Below are 20,718 nucleotides of genomic sequence, written 5' to 3'. Positions count from 1 at the left end.
ATCAGAAAGAAGACAAATACTCTTAGATCTGAGTTTTTGCTGTGTAATTTTTTTCTTCCGCATGAGTATTAGGATTGTGTTGTTTGTGCTGCTGTCCTGCTCGTTCTGCCTGATTCAGCATGAGCAATATCACCACTGCACACTGGTTATTTCAAGAGTTACCCTCTAAGTTAGAGTCCACCGCTGAGTCACCATGTGGAGGAGAGTAATTGTAGGTGACAGCGCTACTGGCGACGGCACAAAACAGCAACCGGCGCATGAATTGATGCAGCTGAAATATGCAGAATCATTTGTGTTGTGTCAGCACACCATCCCTCAGGGACTCTCCGTGCGGCCCTAAGCTTGTAATGACTGAGTGGCCTGTTCAGACTGCAGGTGCAGGAGTAAGAGGAGACTAAGTAGGCTGACAAAAACCCTCACAGGTGAGACAAACCCATCATCTTCTCTCATTAAAACGTCATCTTTTTGTTAGACAGGCTCTCATTTTGCTAAACCACAGCAGTCAGGTGGGATTGAGACTTTACTGTAAACAGCCTGTGTGCTGTTTATCTGTGCTCTGCTTGCATGAGAATCTCTATATGTGCACATGCACTTTGGAGATCTGTGTTATATAGTCGGTGTAATCTATTGATTAAATAGCCGTGGACGTTAAAACTGATTGAAGCGCACAGTTTGCACACACACACACACACACACACACACACACACACACACACACAGACAGATTTGCAGTTGAACAGAATGGATGATCAGCCTGATCTGATGCTGGAAATCCTGACGTGCAGCACCGACGACGAACACACAGAAGCTGAACATCTGGTGGGTTTGAGAGGAGTGAAGCAGAAACAGAAATCTGGATTGATATCAGAATGCCAAGCGGGCAAAAAACAAACACTGTCACTGTTAATCAAATGTGACAACATTGTCTGTCAGTGTTTCGCACACACACACACACACACACACACACACACACACACACACACACACACACACACACACACACACACACACACACACACACACACACACACACACACGAAGACTAAAAAGGGACCTCACTTACAAAGAACTTGTTCCTGTGTGTGGTTTGAGTTTTAGACGGCTGTGGCTCAGGTGGTCGTCTCTCAACCGGAAGGTCGTCGGGTTCGATCTCCAGCTCCTGAAGCAAAATGTCCGATGTGTCCTTGTTCAAGACACTTAACCCCAACTTACTCCCGCTGCTTTGTCTGCAGTGTATGAATGGATTAGTTCATACTGATGTACTCTTTACACAGCAGCCTCTGTCATCTGTGTGTGAATCTTTAGGTGTGACCTGCGGTGTAAAAGAGCTTTGAGTCATCAGAAGACTCTGGAAGCGACTAGTGATCAGAATTCAAATGATAAAGCTAATTTGAAAATGCATTAACAGAAATGCTTTTTAATTTTCAGAATATGAGTGTATTATTTGACTGAAAAATAAAATTATGACTAATTTATCTAATTTGCATTTTAGTTTTCAACTTTCAACTTTCAATGGAGCATTTTTTGAAAATGAAAAAGCAAATGTAATTTCCGTCTTCATTTTAATTTAGTCAAAGAATGTGCATTTTTGAAGTTGAAAACTAAAATGCAAATTAGATAAATTAGTCATAATTGTATTTTTGAGTCAAATAATACACTCATATTCTGAAAATTAAAAAGCATTTCTGTTACTGCTTTTTCATTTTCAAATTAGCTTTATCATTTGAATTCTGATCACTAGTCACTTCCATACTCTGGCTTATGAACAATGGCCTTTAGTCAAGTCAAGTTCTTCACACACAACATCAAAAACATCAAGACAGAGAGAAAAATACACTAAAACAAACCATTAACAATCACAGAGAAGATTACGTTTGAAATACAGCAATCTGACATTTAAGAGGAAAAAAAACATTAAAACAATAAAATCTATAAATAACCTCAAATTTGTAAATCAGTGATGAAATCTGCTCAGAGCGCCTTCAAGGTTAAAAAGCTCTGAAGTCTTATCGTACTGACGGACACAGAGTCACCTGCTAAATAATAAAGCTAAGAAGATTTCATGTTACCACTCTGCTGCGTTACTTTTTGAAATTATACACATCATATAACATCTGTGTGTATATTTTTCATTTTAGTTAAAGTAGATGTGATTAGTGGAAAGGGAGAGCCTAAATAAATGCTTCTTTTCTGGAGATGCAGAAAGAAGGAGAATGATAGAGACACACAGAGCAACAATAATACAAAGATCATTCAAGTCTGCAGAAGTCAGTGGTGCCCCAGTTTGGGCCACCACCCCAGTCAGAGGAGTGTGTGGTCACGCCCCTGCTCTGTGTGTCCCAGCAGGCAGCAGCAGGGTGCGGGGGGAGGGGTGGGGGGAGAGGGGTATCTCTGCTGCTGCTGTGTCTCTTTAAATACAGCAGGCAGTGCTGTTGGTCCGTGCGGGGCGCACGGTGCGGCGCGTAACTCTCCGCTGCAGCGTCAAACAGCCTTCCTGCACCGCGACAAACACACACACACACACACACACACACACACACACACACTCACACTCACACTCACACAGAAGACAGGTCGACCTGAAAGCCCGCCTCACACCCCAACACACACACACACACACACACACTGTGACCTGAACAGCTGAGTGGAGCGAGGGCAACGAAGAAGAGCGGACTGTGTGTTTTAGACGGCTGAGCTTACAGAGTGGTTAACGCACTCCCTCCTCCTCCTCCTCCTCCTCCTCCTCCTCCTCTGACTGAAGGCTAGAAGTGCGCAGCGGGGTTTATCTGCGGTAACGGACAGTAGATTACTGAGCGGCGCGAGGAGACACCACGAGCTAATAAGCTTGATAAAATGACGTGACGAATCTGCGGATGATCGGAGAGAGAGAGAGAGAGAGAGAGAGAACCTAACGGAGAGCAATGTTGCTGTTTGTGTTGAATGGCTGAATGACCGCGGAGATGAGACATCATGCCTGCGCCCGAGAGGTGACCATCCTCGGCTGAGTTTTCGTCCTGTGCAGCGCAACACCAAGAAGACCCTCATGAAGCCTGCAGCTCCTCACTCCTCTCCTAGGTAAGCTGGGCCACTGCAGTCGTTACGTTTGCTTTCGAGAGGGAAACCTTTAACACAGCAGCTCAGAGTCAATCCTGTTTAAAAAAACAAACAAACAGAAAGTGTGTATGGACTCAAAGACGAGTATGAATGAAGAGGCTCCACTTGTTAAAGCAAACATTGAACAGTAGGCCTGCATGCTGCATTAGGCATTCTCTATTTTAAGCATGGTGTGTTTAAAGACTGAGCTTCAGGTGATAAAAAAAATACCTGCCCTAACCTTCCCTGTCAGTTTCTTCACACTACACAGAAACACTCAGATCTGACTCCTGCAAATAGAGCCAAAGAACAAGGTTGTCATAGGTGTTCGGTACTAAACGATGCAATCTCAGGTATTTAATGAATGGTATGCCTATTTAAGACTTTAAAAACAACCTTCAAATCTTCAGGCATATTTTAACCCGAAGCTGCCGGTGTGTTATGGTTTAAATTGTGACCGTGTTATCTGGTGACTTTCCGCTGGATGTGTCTTGATTATTTCTGACCTGATCTAAAAAAATAAAATAAAGAGGCAGACATAGGGGACACACTCGTAACCATGACAACCACAGACGCATTCTTCTGCAAGTCGCCAGTTAACAATGGTCACGATTTAAAGATTTATTTTTGGTGAATTTTGCGCCTTTTTTAAAAGAGACAGGACAGTAGCCTACATAGAGTCGGGGAGAGAGAGAGAGAGAGAGAGGGAGAGAGGGGAATGACATTCAGGGAAGGAGCCACAGGTCAGACCCAAACCATGCAGGGCTGCCCACCCTCAAAGACCCCCAGCCTCTGCACACGGGTGCGTGCATCAACCACCAGGCCACAAGGGCCCCCTAACAGGGTCACTTTTCAAAGATTTATTTGTGGGGCGAGACAGGACAGTGCATAGAGTCGGGGAGAGAGAAAGTGTGGAATTATATGTGGGAAAGGAGCCACTGGTCTGACCCGAACCTGGACCCCAGACTCCCTGCACAGAGGTGCGTGCATCAACCACCAGGCCACTGGTCCCTTTTTAAACCAACACACAAACAAAACAAACACCGGGAGCTGAGGAAAGAGAGCACCATCTAAATTGCAGAAATGAGTTGGCGACATTTAGGCTGCTGAAACGTCCCCAATGTAGGTGTACTATTTAAACAGTGTGTGCAGGAGTTGGCCTGCGGTTGTTGTTGCCAAAAGTGGATGCCTGGAGGACTTCTACTTTGGTTGCAGAAACAGGTACCTGATTAGATTTTTACTAGCATCATTTAGAAGTTCAGAATCCTGGTGTAAATATCGGCCCAGGTACAGAAAGGCCGAGCTCCACATTAACTCTAATAAAACGTTCACCTGTAGTGCCTGTGTGTGTGTGTGTGTGACAGATGTGAAGGTGTCCCTGCTCTCTGCTCAGCACATTTTCATGCTCAGTGGGCAGTAAAGATGCATTAACCAGGCGCATGCATGGCTGGTGGCCCGCAGTCTGAATCATTTCCCCCCGAGGTGTGAAGTCGCTGCACTTTCATTAAAGCACTGCTGCTAATTTTTAACCAGACGGAGGAAACAGACACATGTTCCTAACTTTTGTTTCTAGGAGCACTGGTTCATGGATTTCTTAACTGAAGCATGCACAGAAACGTGCTTTTCTGCTGATAGAGATACAGTCTCCCTTGAAAAAGAGATCCCTGACGTCAATGGGATTAAATAAAGGTTAAATAAAATACTAAATACATTTGACAAAATAGACTTTTCCTTACAGCATGTTAACATCTCATAAAGAGTTTATAAATATCTACGTCTGTCTCATAAGATTCTGTATGTGCGTAGGAGACCAATGAGTCTAGTGGTTAGTTTGCACGCCCCATGTACCGAGGCTGTAGTCCTCAAAGCGGGTTTGAATCTGACCTGTGGCTCGTTCCCCTCTCTCTCTCTGTCTCTCTCTCTGTCTCTCTCTCTCTGTCTCTCTCTCTCTGTCTCTCTCTCTGTCTCTCTCTCTCTGTCTCTCTCTCTCTGTCTCTCTCTCTGTCTCTCTCTCTGTCTCTCTCTCTGTCTCTCTCTCTCTGTCTCTCTCTCTCTCTGTCTCTCTCTCTCTCTGTCTCTCTCTCTCTCTCTCTCTCTGTCTCTCTCTCTCTCTCTCTGTCTCTCTCTCTGTCTCTCTCTCTCTCTCTCTGTCTCTCTCTCTCTCTCTCTCTCTCTCTGTCTCTCTCTCCTTGAGATTGGACTCTATCCACTGGCCTATCTCTAAAATAAAGGCACAAAAAGCTTAAAATGTAATCTATAAAAATCTTGCACACTATCTGAGTTGCACAAATACATCGTCAACGTTTTTGTATTTTGTAATTTAGATCGTGTGGTGTGCTTGCAGTTTTTGATAATTGAAAACCGACAATAAGCCAGTTTTGTTGTGGTGGTCTCAAAATGTGCACATATATTGTTTTATTTCTACGATCATGTCTTTTCTGATAATTCTTTTTAGACCGGATCAGTTCTGTGGTTGTAGAGAGTTTTTCTTCTTCTCTTGTTTGACACTGTTTTAAATATCATCTGTTCATTCATCACTGTAGCAGAAGAGAACTCTGTGCAGCTCTTCTGATTTGAAGTTTGAATTTTCTCACTTTGTTTCGCTCTAAGTTGAGTATCGTGTATTTTTGGACCAGTGGCTGTTGTGAAAAAAAACAAGATCTGACACTTTTTCTTTTGCACAGAGTCTGGCTGTGGTTGAGTTCCTCGATGTCTGTGTGAATGTGTGCTCCGTCTCACTGTGCTCAACAAAATCTTATTTTAGTATCTGCGTTGTCTCTTTTTTATAATAGAAATAAAAAACACTTAAAGACATCAGGTTATCATGAAAACAAGTCCTGACACTACTTATCCGCTTGTGCAAGCTGATTGCTTCCAACGGGACTCCGATGATTGTAATGGATTTATCCATACTGAGCCACCTCCTCTGCTGCTCATCGTTCCAGATGACCCCGTTGTGTAGATGATTATTTTGAATGTTCTCAGTGTGAGGCGCTGAATTAGAGAGGAAGAAGAAGAAGGAGAACGTCATGGTCGTTCAGATCGATCCCGGTGGTGTCAGAATCAATCCGTGAACACCACTGATTGCTCGTGCTGTTTCTACTTCAGCGCTTGGCGCGGCAGTAAATAAAAAGAACGGAGTGTGACGCACCGTTGAGTCCATAGCCGCTGAATCAAGACTCGACCCGCGCGGTACGAGAAAACACGTGCGATAACACCGTTCAATATTGTAATAAGGACATGAAGAGCGACACATTAAAGAAGCAACTTTGGTTCTCAGCAAGGGCCACATTCATTTAATTCTCACTGCCAGAGGCAAAAAACGATTACAGTCAATAATGTCTCAAATTTAACTCAACATGTACCAGTGATCAAATATTATCATGGACATTTTTCTGGTTTTCATGATTTCATGGCAGATTTTGTCATGTTTTCTTCATGTTTCCAATTAATTGATATGTAAAAATTGACCTGAGGGTTGATGGGGGCTGCGTGTGGCCCCTGGGCCGCCATATGCCGACCCCTGCATTAAAGGTATAATATGTAGACTTTTATTAGAATGTTTACTTTAAAATCATTAAAACCTAATTCCTTATGTTTCCAACATCAAAGCCAGAGAAATCTTTCATTTTATAGTTGTAATGGGACGTTAACTGATCAGAACCAGGACGAAGAGATCAGAGTTAAAACCTTCTCCTCTTGGTTCTTATCAAACCCTTTTTTTTTTTTTTTATCAGAGTTTCGGTGACATGATTCTGCAGAAACAGCCGTTCAAAACTCAGATGAAACACAGATTTTATTGTTGCGGTGACGCTGCTGTCCCGTGAGCTCGACCCTCCCTCGGGTAGCAGCGAGCAGACGCCACAGAACTATGGCAACAAGTGTTATTTGTATCCGTGCACTTGAGAATGAGCGGGGGCTGTTTTCCACTGTTGCTGTTGATTCAGTGAACAATCCGGGGTCAAAAGTTCTGCATGGCCTCCATCCCCTCTGGAGTTTAAGTGTCAGCCTTTATAAAGTGGACGGGGACGACTGAATCCTAACAGACAGAAAACGTCTTCATAACCTGAAGTTTTTTCCTCTCTGAGCTGTGGCTGCGGAGGAGACCTTGAACGTGTCTCAGATGTGACGCGGCCTTTTGTGTAGCGACGGGGGCTGGCCGTCGGCACGGTGAGGAAGCTTTGAATTCCTCCCCCCGAGCTTATCTCCTCATCCTCTTTGCGACCTCTCAGGGACGTGCCGTGGATCATATCCAACGTCCGGAGGCTTTGAAGATCACCCGAGGAGCTGACAGGAAATACAGTTATGCATGCTGGTGTTAGCCCTTATGGTGGAATAACAGTGAGGGTGTGCGGGCTGCGTGTAGGCTGAGGGTTGCACTGATGTATCACCGGCAAGAAAAGATGGAAGGATCCTCATTAGAGCTCATACAGAAATAGCTTAGTGTCGAGTACTCTGCAAAGACGTGCTGAAAGTCTCCCTGCTATTTCTAGTGTGCGGCAGAATTTCACACTCAGGGCTTCACAATCTATTTTTTATCCACTTGAGTACAAACATAAAGGGTCCACTTTAATTTGCTGTACCCTGGAACGACATCGATTAAAATAATACAGATTGTAGGTGGATGACCTCGAAACCTGTGTTCCGGTGACACAGATCTAAGGGGTGGGTCAGTGTCCCTGAATGCTCATCCGGGCCAGGTTTTCAGCTTAAAGGTGGATTATTCACACCGGATTCCTTCATCCACATAATCGCAGCCCTGACATGCGGTGAGGACAATGTGAACTAAACTTTAAAGAGGACATATTATCCCCCTTCTCCACCTTTTCAATCAGTCCCCCTGTGGTCTAAATGAAACATCTGTGCTGTGCTTTGGTCAAAATATAACATGAATCAAGCACCAGAAGAGGTTTGTGACCCTGTATAAACCAGCTCTCTCAGAACGCTCCGTTTTGGTGTGTGTGTCTCTTTAAATGCAATGAGCCCCCCCCTGAGTTTTCCCGGTAGACATCACTCCTCTGTAGCGAGATTAAAAATGACAGACCTGCGTAAAAGTTTGCTCTAGGTGTGGGGTGGAGTCCGTGGGTGGAGATACCAGAATCCCACTGTGACATCACAAGGAGAGCACATTTCAGATTTTTTATAATATGTCCCCTTTAACTCTAGTCTGCAGTTTGTTTGTCACAGATATTAACAGTAGTGTTGTATGTACTGCAGGTATGTTATAGGCCTGTGCAAGTTGAGAGAAATATGTGAAAAAAAAAGTTTTCATTACAGAGATAACCATATGAAGTGCAACGAATAGAAAATAAGTAATTGGTGCATATTATCTGTAAACAAAGAGACGGAGGGCTCACACACTGCGGGGCTCCAAAACAAAACACACCTGCTCTTCATCACACCGTCCATTTATGGTTTCTCGATTTCTGTGCATATCAGCTACTGTATAACTCATTGTTTGTTCACATGTAGTTATTTATGGGTTTCTTTCATAATACCGGTGTTTGGCACATGGTTCTCCTCAAAATAAATCCCCAAAGTCTTTTGATTTAACCGTTCAATTGACCCCAATTAATCTGGATTTAGCTGATCGGTAGCTTGAGCTTGTTTGTCTGCGCACACGAGGTATTATTTTCAACTTTTTGAGACTTCAAGTGCTCTGTAATTTTCAACTTTTTAAAGTTTTTTTTTATAAACAAAAGACACAAGCCTCCCACACTGAACTGAAAGCAAAGCTGTGAGCAGGAAAAACTTTTTCTGTAATTCATTTTTGACAAAGAGATAAAAAGCTTTAGTTTCCCCCCGTCTGGTTCCTTACATGCATCCTTTTGAAGTTTTCTCCCTGGATAAATCTCACACGTCTGAGTCCATGCTTTGAATCATGAAGTTGTTCCTTCATTGTGAAGATTAACGAGTTTAAGAACTGTCTGAGGTCAGTCTGTGCATGTGATCAAAGATCAGTTTACAGTCCTCTGCTGTAAAATGAAGTATAATATAATCTGTCTATTCTCCCTAGACGTAGATTATCACAACATTAGACTTCATCAGGAGGTCGGTTAAATCCCCAAATGAGGCATCAGCTCCGGCTCCCCTTAGTCTGATGTACACTCTGTGTTTGACGGACTCACAGCTGTGTGAACATCAACACCAGCCGCTCCGCTGGGGCAGAGAGTGAGTGAGAGAGAGAGTGGAGAGTGGGAACGAGAGTGTGAGAACCATTGAGAGAATGAGAAAAGATGAGGAGCAGAAGATAACAGTGAATATAATAGCCACATTCTCAGCGGGCCGCGGGCGACCTTGAGGCGGTGCCAGCGTGCAGGATCAGCACATTGCGGCTGTAATTGCTCACCTCGAGTAGCAGACCTCCTTGTCCGTTCTTCAACTTGATCCCTGCTTCACAGAAAGGCCTTTGTTTGTGTCAAACTGCTGGGATCTGTTTTCTCTACCTGCTGCACCAACAGATTTCCAAAACTGGCAACAGCAGAGCCTTTTAAAGAGACATTTAGTTTAGCGACCCCGCTTTTAGGAAACTGGAGGGCGAAATGGTCTGAGTGCTGCCTGTGTGCTCGCCCAGGAGGTATTTAAACCCTAAACTGAGGCACCATTTATCCAAATGAGTAGAAGGGAAAACGTAGCAATAAAGTCAGCTTCCACTCATTTGTAGACAATTCAGTCTTTTTCAAGGTCAACATTGAGTCTCCACATTGAGATCTCACACCAAGCTGTTGATATTTATTTCACCTTTATCTTACCAGGTTGGTCCCATTGGGATAAACAACCTTTTTTTTTTTTTTCAAGGGAGGCAGCCAGCAGCAAAAACACAAAGTCACACAAAAATAAGCCTTCAAAGAGAACCATTGATAGCCCTTTTCAGACTGCTGTTTCAAGCTGTGATATTTACACACTGTGCTGTTCCTCTTCAGTCTGAATGTCGCGGGTGCGTAATCGAGGGATGACGTGATACCCCCATACCGTCTTCAGATGACCCCCATGTTAGCTCTGTCTGCTCCATTAGACGCCCCCCTAGCGGTCCACTTTTACAAACTTCCAATCAGACTAGAAACAGGAATAGAGATGAAGTTGAGGTGGGACTTTAGCCTCTTTGAGTATGTAAGCATAACTCTTAGCCTTAAAAAATACAAATTAAATGAGTTAATGATGATTCACCCCCTGAACAGTATGAATCAATAAATATATTAGCTAACAAGACCAAATTCATTTTTGTACCAGGCTGTAAACATGTTTATTTCTGATGTAAAAATAGACTTTTTAAAAGGGATCTCTTTGTTTTTGCAGCCAGACTCTAGTGGACACTTCTGGAACTGCAGTTTTTTCCACTCCCGCTGTAGCTTCATCTTTCACACTGGTGGTTGCCTCTTAGTTTTCACACCATAATGAAGTTATAAGAAGCTCAAGCTGGCGTTAATGAGCTTCCCTCAGGTTAGTTGTTGCAGACAAAGAGAAAAAGCTGCTTTTTTAATTCTTTTTGGATTCAGGAGAAACGTGCTGCAAACACAGGTGTTGTGTAAAACATGAAGAACAGCAGGAAGACATAAAACCTGTGAGTCATGGCTTCATGCATTCTGTTATTATTGTTAATTTATCACACTTCATATTGTTATTGCAACATTAAACGACGTTAACACACATTGCATATTTCTCTCACGTGGTGCAGGCCGACTTTCTAGCGCATTTTGGGGCGGGCCTGGACATGAGAATACTTGACCCCAAAGTCCGGTTCATTTGACCAGTGTGAACACAAACTGGTATCATACTCGGGTACCGTTCCCGAGTCCTCTTGAAGAGGTGGTCTCAGGCACGATTTATGTGTACTCGAGTACGGTCTGTGGGAGATGTGACCGCAAGTGGACCGCTATATGACGTACTTCTAAACATTTGAAAACTGTCTTTCCCACACATCGGTCCTGATGTGAAACAGCCCTTATTCCTTTTTCAGCTCTATTATTTTGGTACAGCTGAGATCATATATGAACAATAGAGTCCTGCCTCGTGGTGTTTTCTCCCCTTTACTCCAGGCAGTAGAGATGTAAAGACACCTTCAGACTGGAGAGAATAAGACGGGGCCTTTTCTCTCTAAAGGAGATGTCAGGAGGATTCTATAAGCCCTGTCCTCACCATACTGCAGTACAGCAGCGGCAGCATGAGCCTGTGTGTGTGTGATAAATCATCAGAAGCAGTGGAGTCCCCTCTGGGTTTTCTGTCAGCCGGTGCAGTCAGTGTCAGCAGCTTCAGATCTCCTTTCAGGGAGCTCGCCTTTAATTGGGCTCTCACGCTTGCTCGAGAAATTTGTCAGGTCGCTCTGAAATGAACTTCTTGGCCAAATCAAGACGTGCCTCTTTCTTTTTTCTCGCCCCAAAAGAAGCCCCTCTACATCTGTGCTCATAATGGAATAAAAGGACTCTCAGGCTTTTAAACGGATTTACTAATCTAGCTGATTTCCTCATGGCGATATGTTATTAAAAGGTAAACAGAAGAAGCGCATTCTCACTGCTCCGTAATTGTATCTGCAGGGATTTCCTCTGGAAAATGTGCAACAGTAACCGAGCCTCGTCTATTTATACACACTTTAAGGAGGGCTTATTATTCTTACACTCAGCCTTACATGTTTTTCTATTAATTTCCAGCAGCTAGCAGGATGAGCGCCTAAGTCTATCCCCTTATCAGCTACTTTTCTGACTCTGGCGTTAAGCAGAGCTCTGCAGCAGACGCGCTAATATTCTCCATCTGCCAGTGAGGCTGCCCAGGTTGGCCGTGATGTTAGGAACTATCACATGCAGTCAATGAGGCACGCCTGGTCAGCTACGAGCCGGCCGCCACGCCTCGTCAACCCGCATCACCCTGGCTCTCTCTCTCTCTCTCTCTCTCTCTCTCTCTCTCTCTCTCTCTCTCTCTCGGTGACTGTGCAGATGTCTCTCCCAGGTTGCTTCAGGGCCGGATGACTCAGCCTGAGCTGGAGTTCAGCGCTTCACTGACTCCCGGCTCGGGCCTCTCACTCAGTCAACCGCGGCAACTTAACTTGTGTCTGTCTGATCCGCTGAGGCCGGCGCACAGGCTGCATTATCTGCTCTGTTTGACTCGATGGGGGGTCCACCACTTTTTGTTTGTCTGTCGGAAAAAAAACAAAGCCTGATCGTACCTCCTCAGGGGATCGGAGTGCTTCATGGATTTTCTAATTGTTGGTATTTCACCTCAGAAAAACAAAGAGAGGATGTTTTGGATCCGTCAAAGACGATCTGGAGTTGTTGATTATCAAGCTTGAAGCAGCAGCAGCTGGACATTTCTACCTTTAATCACTCCCTTCAGAAAGCTGTGATTGAGCAAATTAACACAAGTTCAACCAGTATCCCACTCCCCCACTCTCTGCAAATGTGAACAACCATCCTTTTTTCTCCCACAGTGTTCAACATGTACAAATTCACTTATTTGAAATTCAAATAACATACAGAATCAGGCCGGTTGTGTGCTATAAACATAAGAGAGTATGATTTGTTGGGTATAGATTACCTTTCAAACGCTGCATGCTAGAGTTTAAGGTTGTCATCATAACACCAGAGTTTTAAACTGGGATATTATTTTAGTAAAAATTAAAAGCTGTTGATTCCTTTATGAACACAGAAGCAAAAAAACAGAAGTGATCCACACCCAATATTGGGCATTTTTTATTTTATTTTTAATGATCAAAAATATCCCATATTTGGCAATTTCTCACTCAGAGCAGTCGACGAGTCTCAAGTTTGAAACACATTCAGAAAGAGTCCAAACCGAGCACAATGATTCAAACACAGCTAAACACGGGATCACAGCGTCTGCAGGTAAATCACATCAACAGTCTTCAGTCCTCCTTGCAGGTGAACTAACCTGCTGTTGAATATCCATCCATCCATTTTCTACCGCTTATCCAGGCGCAGTAAGTCAGCCCAGACTGCCCTCTCCCCAGCAACGTGCCTGGAAAACCTCTAAAGGGAGGCGTCCAGGAGGCATCCTTAACAGATTCCCAAACCACCTTAAATGCTGTTGAATAGTAAGCGTAAAATATTGTGTATAAGACGCACTTTTAATACCTATTTTTCCAATCTAGAAAGTTTGCTGCATCTTATACACCAGTACGACCAGTATACCAAATGCAGACATGCGCCGTCATTAGCTCGGGTGCAGCCGCCACACTACGCTATTGAAAATGAATCCGTGCTGGGATACATAGCGACACAGACCAGGTGTTCTACTTCTTTAACATCTTTTCTCCCTCTCTCTCGTGCATTTAAAGCAAACGGTGGCATATTGTTCAGTGAATTAAACTTTTAGAGAAATCTTCTGATAGAGAGACTCCTATATTAAAGTTAACGAGTTGTTTACAACCTGCCGATAGAGCAGGGAGAGCAGGTCTATTAACCAGATCTACAGCCCCGCCTAGTGGCCGGCAGCTGCATTACAGCTTAGACACAACATTGAACTGACGTCGAGGGCATACACTAGTAACTCTGGTGCTGACTTGTGAGGGTGATGTTAAACCATTTAGTCGACTAAAAAGCTAAAATATTTAGGTATAAACATTTGTGTTTACTTCAACATTAAGGAGGAGAGGGGAGTTTTGTTTTTGGGGGGCTGGGATGATTGAGAAATCAGCTGTAACATGTCTTTCCATAAATAATGTCCCAGTTACTCCGGAGAGAATCCACAAAGCTGACAGAGACGGTTTCTGCTGCAAGAAGAAAGAGTCCGCTTCAGTTTCAGATTCAGAAACTGAAAAGCTCGGCTCATAAAATCATGCCAGGATGCCACCAAAGGGAAGTGACAGAAATATGTTTCTGGGGCATGTGTGGGTAACTTCAACCACATCCACATCAGACGGATTAGACTGCAGGTATCTTTCAGAGCACCTCGCTGTCCGTTCTCTTTGTGATTTATTTCACAGGCGCGCGGCTCTCGGCTTTCCTCCGTTGCTTTAGAGATGTTGTCTACGTTGCATCAGGGCAACAGAGAAACACTTCTGCATGCTCGTCATATTTTATTCATCTTAGCAGAGCTGCAGGCCCGAAGCAGGCAGCTGTCAGAGAGCCCGACACACACACACACACACACACACACACACACACACACACACACACACACACACACACACACACACACACACACACACACACACACACATACATACTGTTCATGTATGCACATTTAATAGCATGCTACAGAACCCCCTCTTGTGTGCACATAAACATGTATAGGGCCAAAGCCCTGGGAGGACAAAGGGTCGTATTCAGGTCCCTTTTGTTTGGAGAAAACTAATTAAATTAAATTAAAATAACAGAAAGAAGAGCCAAGCATGAATGTGTACATGAATCAGACATTAGAGGTATACCCTTTCCATCATTGCATAAGAGACCTTCTCTCAATTTCCCTTATGTTTGCAGGTCTAGAAGTAAGAAAAGTCATGCAAAGAACTCTGTAGAGAACATTCTCAAAAAATAATTCACAATGAGTACTATCACTGTTTCAGAGATATACGTTCTTTAAACTTCTGGTTTGTGCATAACGGCTGACCTGCCGGGTCCCCTGCGTCCGTTTGGAGCATTGGCTGTGCGTGACCCACGGACGCTAGTTTCAAGATGAATACGCACATGAGTGGTAGGGGCAGAGGGGATGTGACAGAGTCAACACAGCTGTGGAAACAACAATGGCAGAGAGCTTATAAGACAAACTGACATGTATCCACGTCCGTTACAATGTGTCCCGCTGCACAGGGGGAAACATGCCCGTCAAAGCTGGTGACAGATAACTTCCATTTTAGAAGTCGACGTGGAAACCTGTGAAGCTAAATGGAAACAAGTTACATCTGCGCACCGAGGGAAGTGTTTGAGAAACTGAGTTGGGACGGTGCTCATGGTGTTTTATCAACTTTCCATACCACCTATGATTGGTGCTGCTGTCGCTTCCTCGTCCATGATGTCACTAAAACACCCGGCGCACAGACGTGCTGACAGCTGTTAGTGTACGCGCCCCAGGTACAGAGACCTAGAGAGTGCGCGGTCAAGGTTCGAATCTGACCTGTGGCTCCTTTTCTGCATGTCGATTAATTTTTGGGCTTTTTTTGCCTTTATTTGAGATAGGACAGTGGGTAGAGTGAGAAATCAGGAGAGAGAGAGAGAGAGAGTGGAGAATGACATGCGGGAAAGGAGCCACAGGCTGGATCCAAACCTGGGCTGCCCGCTTGGAGGATTATAGCCTCCGTACATGGGGCGTTTGGACTAACCACTAGGCTACCGGCGCCCCTCTCTCCCCAGACTCTTTCCACTTTCCTGTCTCTGAAATAAAGGCCCAAAATAAATAATTGAAAAAAGATCAGAGTAATCCAGCGCACACCAGGATCGTTCAGACTGACTCTAAAGTTGATCAAACATTGAAAGCACTTTATTTACTCATTGCATGTCACGTCATATAAAGTCAATGGGACAAACAACATCAACAACAACAACTAAAAATAGTTGTATAAGCAACACTAATGATGTCGGTATCTAATTGGACAGGATAGTTTGACAGCAGGCCTCTGGTGCTGCTCGACCTTTACAGGGCAGATCTGCGTGAATCCTGATGAGGCCCACGGTTCACTACACATTTTGCAAGGCATGCTTACAGAGCGCCCTGCCGCACACACACACACACACACACACACACACACACACACACACACACACACACATATACACACACACATATACACACACACGCTTCGTGTTCCTCAAATAAATGCATCCAGACCACTGCACCCGGCTCGCTGCGCTGCGTGATTGTGCACATTGAACAGCTCATCAGAAACGGCTAAATAGCTTGTGTACAGCAACACTCGCAGTGACAGACACGCTGCCTGTTCTCATGCTACAGTATACCCTTACAGCCTCCTGGTGTTATATAAGGGACACAGAGTCAGAGGGTGGGCTTGTTTCTGCTGTGGGTTATGGGTGGAGGTGGTGGAAGCAGTATATGGACTGCATGCTAAGTGTTTTTATTATGGAGAGAAAATGAGAGTTCTGTCATGACTGAAAACACATTTTGGCTGCAGAGTTGCACGCTCTGCTGCAGAAACAGTCTGTGGAAATAATGTGAAACTTTTTGTTTTTTTCTAAAAGGTGGTTTTCCCCTCCTTTAACTGTCGACAGCCACGTCAACTAGTCAGCAATTAGGCTGCAGCATTTTGGTTATTTTGATCAAGATTAAGATGATAGATTTGATAACAGACACTTCTGATCTCAAAGGGGAAATCTCCTCTTCTCAACTTAAAGCTCCTGTGAGGAGTTTTTATCTGCTTAGAAAACAGGCTGAGATTATTATTGATGCCTCTCTGTGAGCTACAGAAGCAAACAAGACCATCAGAGACCTGATTGTTTATTTCGTCAGAGTTGTTGTTAATGTCTGAAAGCTCTGCTGCAGGGTAGGCGTCACACAGCGTGCTTATTTCCTCTCTGAGAAAACTGCTTCTTCTTCTTTTTACATTCCCGACAGGTTAAATTCACAACGAGCGATACGTTTGATTAGTTTAAAAAAAAGCGGGATGGGATTATTTGTTCATAAAAACTACTTGCACATGTTCAGGACAATATCAGCAAAGAGATCAATCGGCCGATATTATCGGCTGGCTGATTACTCGGTCTGGCCTTTAAAAAAAAATTAATTATGATACGATACACGTTATTGTCCTCTTGAGGAAATTTGTCTTGGACTCAAAGTGCTGCCAAACATTCAGCTGCTTCCTTTAGAATCAATAAATAAAAACAATATAAAAACACATCCACATGTAAACAGAAAGGCATGTACCAGTGCAAGACAACACAAAATATATTACACAAGATCTGCAAAAACACAGCATGAGAGATAGAAGACAGCAAAGGTTAGAAAATATAAACACATACAGGAATACAATGAGGCTACTGCACAGCCCACACAGCCTCATGACACACTATTCAGTGTTTTGATTGATGAGGGTACTCTCCTGGGTATTCTGCTGAACACAGTACTTGACCGTTTTTCCTGAGTATACCTGCTGCTGCTCTGTGTCCACGTTGAGAGCGCAGCCTGCAGTTAGAGGAGATTGTCTGAAGTGATCCCAGCATGCGGTGAGCTGTTTGCAGCTTCACCTCCTTTGGCCCAGACAACATCTTGAGCGGCCTCTCTAATCTGCTTATTTTCCAGCTTTAACAGAAGCAGTGTTATTTAGCGGCCGGAGATACACAGTTGGGCAAAACTCTTGAACGTTAAATAAGTTGACAGTGAGCTAAAAATGAGACAGAACGAGGAGGTAAAGGACGAGTGCAAGTCTGTGAAACCACAGTGTGGTTTTCTGAAAGGAAAGAGAAGACTGAAGCATTGGGGAAGTGAGATTTTGTCAATAATGCTGACTTCAAACACAACCATCTCCGATCTGACACACAGTCATTTTAACCACCTGCCTTCACAGCTTCTGAAGCAACAGTTACAGTAATGGTGGGCGCCTTTGCTGTGCAGAAATTCACCGCAGTTTTAATAAAACAAAACATCAACTATTTCTTATTCTCATGACAGGAGGTCAGAGTGAAGGGTTAGCTGCAGAACAACAGAGCTGGAGGACTGTTGCTTTGAGGACCCTTCAGTAGAGTGTGAGCTCGTTGACACGGGAGCTTAAATGTGCATCTTACAGTCGAGCGTCCTGCTCAGTGTTTCTGTCCAGCAGAGCGCCAAGAGCCGTGCTAACGTCCATCAACTACACACTGAGTTCCCCTTTACACAACACCGATTTCAGCTGAAAACGGAAACCTTTTGTTGCATTGAACTGTGAGTGTTCATGGTTTCATTCCACTCTTGCACACCTGTCTTATGAAACAGTCGTCTTTTTTTGAAGTGTTAATTCTTTGAGATACTATCAGTCATTACAGTGTATCTTATAGAAGTGTTGAAAAAATCCATCCAGCAAAGTATTGCGGTATTTTGTGTTTTGTTGCGGATATTATCTCGATTGATGGCCGCCAAGAATCAATATTTTTCTTATTTTAATAGCAAATATGCTTTTTTAATTTTTAATTTGCTGAAGGGGTTGCACAATTTATTTTGAACGAGTCACATTGTTAAAAATGGCGGCAGTCGTCCGCACATGTTTGTGTTCAGTAAATTCGATTAGACTGAAATACTGACAGTTCAGATTGTGAGGCGAGGCAAGTTTATTTATGTTGCACATTTCAACAACAAGGCAATTCAAAGTGCTTCACACAACATCAAAAGCATCATGACTGAGGAAAGAAAGAAATTCACAATCATAAAGATGAACCTTTTAGACATTCCTTTGGCATTTTTTCTACCTCCTTCATATCCCAGACTGTTGGATATTTCCTCCTGATACTCTGCAACATATTGTATCGCGATTCTCAGCATATCGCAAAATGTTTAAAACCGCAATAATATCAATCGTGGGGCCTCTGGTGATTCACTCCCTTAGTACACTAAGAGCTTGTTGAAAGGATGTCTGACTGATCATTTTCTGATTAATTTCAGGAAGTCATTGAATCTTAACCCTGATTGGCTCTGGCCAATCTGTCGAGCAGATGTGTCCCTCAAGTTGAAATGTTTGATCTACTTTTTTCCTCTCTTGGGCGGATATCTGTTTATAGAGAGAAATAAATCATTGTTTCACCTGCGTACACCAGCGCCTGCTGCTACGTAATTGGTCAACACAGCTCGGACTACAAGTAAACAACAAAAACACTCTTCGTGCTGAAACTCCCGACAGGAGTGTACCGATTATTCCTTTTTGTGTGGAATCTGAAAGAGATTTATAATTGAGCCAAACTCCAACTCTTTGGATGTTTTGAGAACTCTTCTGCTCAACACATTCCAGGTTTTCTAGTTTTTTTTTTTTTTGATTAGATAACTGTATTTCCATGCAGAGGCATTTCCTCCTCCTCCTCCTCTACCTCAGCTTTAAACATTGTCTGAACCTCTCTGCAATCCTTTCTTAAGTCTATTCAAGCGGAGAGGTCTGAGATTCACAGCAGCCCTGAGCCGGGAGAATTCACTTTTAATTAAAGCAGAGAGATCTTCTGTGCTTAGTGGAGGTGGGAGAAGAAAAGGGGCAGAAAAGCTCTTTTTCCACACAAAAAAACCCTGCACTGCAGATATTCTGTGAGGCCCTGAATGAAAAGCTTTGTTAGGGTTTGATAGTGGAAGACATCATTTGATCTCCCTTTGACAGCGCCTCCTTTCTGCAGGAGAATCACTTCTTTATGAAGCCATTAAAGAGGAGCGATTCAACTGATTGTCTCTCAAATGTCCTTCAGTGTGGTCGACGGGGATGTGGGAGTGTGGAACTGAGCAGGGCGGTCTGAAACTCACACAACCGGAATGAGGCGGGTTTTCTTTCTCTGTTCTGAGCTCTTTGACACATCGTTAGTGCCGGGGCTGTCTTTCCTGTTGGGTTCAAAGATTTTATTTTCAGCACATTCCTTCAGATTTACAAAACACACTCCAGACTACCTGACCAAACAAGTCTACAAGTAGAAGACTCCAGACTACCCGACCAAACAAGTCTACAAGTAGAAGACTCCAGACTACCTGACCAAACAAGTCTACAAGTAGAAGACTCCAGACTACCTGACCAAAGAAGTCTACAAGTAGAAGACTCCAGACTACCCGACCAAACAAGTCTACAAGTAGAAGACTCCAGACTACCCGACCAAACAAGTCTACAAGTAGAAGACTCCAGACTACCCGACCAAACAAGTCTACAAGTAGAAGACTCCAGACTACCCGACCAAACAAGTCTACAAGTAGAAGACTCCAGACTACCCGACCAAACAAGTCTACAAGTAGAAGACTCCAGACTACCTGACCAAACAAGTCTACAAGTAGAAGACTCCAGACTACCTGACCAAAGAAGTCTACAAGTAGAAGACTCCAGACTACCCGACCAAACAAGTCTACAAGTAGAAGACTCCAGACTACCCGACCAAACAAGTCTACAAGTAGAAGACTCCAGACTACCCGACCAAACAAGTCTACAAGTAGAAGACTCCAGACTACCCGACCAAACAAGTCTACAAGTAGAAGACTCCAGACTACCCGACCAAACAAGTCTACAAGTAGAAGACTCCAGACTACCCGACCAAACAAGTCTACAAGTAGAAGACTCCAGACTACCCGACCAAACAAGTCTACAAGTAGAAGACTCCAGACTACCCGACCAAACAAGTCTACAAGTAGAAGACTCCAGACTACCCGACCAAACAAGTCTACAAGTAGAAGACTCCAGACTACCCGACCAAACAAGTCTACAAGTAGAAGACTCCAGACTACCCGACCAAACAAGTCTACAAGTAGAAGACTCCAGACTACCCGACCAAACAAGTCTACAAGTAGAAGACTCCAGACTACCCGACCAAACAAGTCTACAAGTAGAAGACTCCAGACTACCCGACCAAACAAGTCTACAAGTAGAAGACTCCAGACTACCCGACCAAACAAGTCTACAAGTAGAAGACTCCAGACTACCCGACCAAACAAGTCTACAAGTAGAAGACTCCAGACTACCCGACCAAACAAGTCTACAAGTAGAAGACTCCAGACTACCCGACCAAACAAGTCTACAAG

General features: G+C 43.8%; 1 protein-coding gene across 2 annotated transcripts in view; it reads left to right on the top strand.

Moving 5' to 3' along the window:
• The first annotated feature begins 2,581 nt into the window (after positions 1-2,581).
• Positions 2,582-20,718, top strand: part of wscd2 (WSC domain containing 2) — a 55,512-nt gene continuing 37,375 nt past the window's right edge. For both annotated transcript variants that reach the window (XM_061039134.1, XM_061039133.1), the window contains exon 1: positions 2,582-3,075. The gene's annotated coding sequence lies outside the window, so the exon portion shown is untranslated. The remainder of the gene's footprint in view (positions 3,076-20,718) is intronic.

The sequence above is a fragment of the Labrus mixtus genome, chromosome 5 (assembly GCF_963584025.1).
Source record: "Labrus mixtus chromosome 5, fLabMix1.1, whole genome shotgun sequence".
Lineage (NCBI taxonomy): Eukaryota > Metazoa > Chordata > Actinopteri > Labriformes > Labridae > Labrus > Labrus mixtus.
Note: the sequence above shows the minus strand (reverse complement) of the source record. Positions and strands in the feature narration are given on the sequence as shown.